This window comes from Bombina bombina, chromosome 3 (assembly GCF_027579735.1).
Source record: "Bombina bombina isolate aBomBom1 chromosome 3, aBomBom1.pri, whole genome shotgun sequence".
Classification (NCBI taxonomy): domain Eukaryota; kingdom Metazoa; phylum Chordata; class Amphibia; order Anura; family Bombinatoridae; genus Bombina; species Bombina bombina.
Genome location: NC_069501.1, coordinates 1,088,650 through 1,090,458, shown reverse-complemented (window position 1 = coordinate 1,090,458; position 1,809 = coordinate 1,088,650). Strand labels below are relative to the sequence as shown.

At 35.2% G+C, this 1,809-nt stretch overlaps 1 pseudogene; it reads right to left on the bottom strand.

Annotated features, from left to right (window-relative positions):
* Window positions 1-516: 516 nt before the first annotated feature.
* Window positions 517-696, bottom strand: LOC128655038 (uncharacterized; annotated as a pseudogene).
* Between the last annotated feature and the right edge of the window lie 1,113 nt (window positions 697-1,809).

Genomic DNA, 1,809 nt, shown 5'->3' with positions numbered 1-1,809 from the left:
CTACCTAGCCAGCTAGCAGGCTCCACTCATTATAGAAAAACTTCCATGAGCAGGCACCAGGTGGAGAAAGAAGCACACGGACAACATTGACAGCTCCAAAGACTTTTATTGTCTGCCAAGAAGGAGAGATAGAAAGATAGATAGAAAGATTTTGTAAACACATAGAGAAATCAAGCGATGGACACATCAAAATACATACAAAATGATGAGACACATAAATACATAAATAAATAAATATATAAATGAATTCACACAGCAATACATAGATTTGTGAAGAAAGGCTCGTCACGGGAAAAAGGAACAACAAAGGCTAACAAACACCTCGCCTCGCCAGGTAAATACCGCTTCCTAGGCTTTACTTGGCCCAGCGCACAAGGGGTTTAACAAGACTCCTAAAAGAAAGAATGCAGGAAAGCAGCTCGTTGCTGAGCCTTTCTTCCAAAAATCTGCTGCAGCAGCTCATTTCGGCTTCTGGTTGTTGGGGTGATGATTCTGTTTTTGTCACACAGCAAAAGAGAGAGGTGCACCGGTCCTGGAGGTACTGCAATACCAGGTCAATGCGTGGAGTGGACAGAGCAAGTTCTTCTCCCATCAACCTGTTTCAAAAATCCATTTAATATATGGCACCCAGATAGGGCGCGTATCAGATATTAAACTGATAAGAACAGATTATTTTTTTGTTTTAAAAACATTTATTATTTTTTTTTTTTTTTAAATAATTTTTTTTTTATTGAGGCATTAAGTATAAACAACATAACAAAAAAGAAAAATATGTCCAGTCATACAACATTGACAAAAAAGAAAAAACTCATACAGATCACATATGGGGGAAAACAACATTTATTATTTTTCATCAGCATAAACATAGCAGTAAATAAATATGACATACAAAAGTATTTTTACATACAATATTATACAATACAATTTAATTAACAAATAAATGCCAGGTTTTCACTTTCCATTCTGTTTCAGCAGAATCACCATATTTCTTTTTATCACATAAATAATATATATACATCACACTCAAAATCATCTTTATTACATCAGAACACAAAATTTCATCTTGTTTGAAAACCAAAATATTCCTCACTTTCCACAAAGTTTCTTTTGTTGCATTAACAATTTGCCACATTTTAGTAAACTGAGACCTCTCACATTGTACATTGTAACAATAAAGTATCACTCTGTGATCTAAATACTGTAGCCCTGTTATGTGTTTAATTACAGCCCCATTATTTTCCACACTTGTTGTGCAAAATTACAGTTCCAGAACAAATGTAAAACGGTCTCATCCTCTCTACAGTTATCTCTGGGGCACTGTGGGCTCCTCAGTAACCCTCTCCTGTACTGGAACGCTTTAACAGGGACACATTCATGTACAATAGCCCAGGCAAGGTCTTTCTGGCTGTTAGTTAGCTTTTTATTTAGTACCATATTACAGATATGTTTAGATACTGTCTCAGTATAGCAGTCTACTAGGACAATTTTCTCTGATTTTTTAATGCATACAGTTTTTTTGCATCAGAAACCACTTCTTTCTCCAAATTTTTTAAACCAAAAATTCTAATAATCCTCTCCAGAACTACATAGAATTTGGATGGATTAAAGGCATAGGGTCTCCTTAAATCAAGAGATTCCCACTTATATTTACGTAGGATCCAACCACAGCCATAGAGTACAAAGTGACTCGCTACATGATATTCCCTGCTAATTTTATAACAAAGGCCAAATACTTTAAAAATAAAAATTATTTTACATCAGGGACTCCTCTCCCACCATTAATGGGGTCTTTGTACATTATTTCCCTTT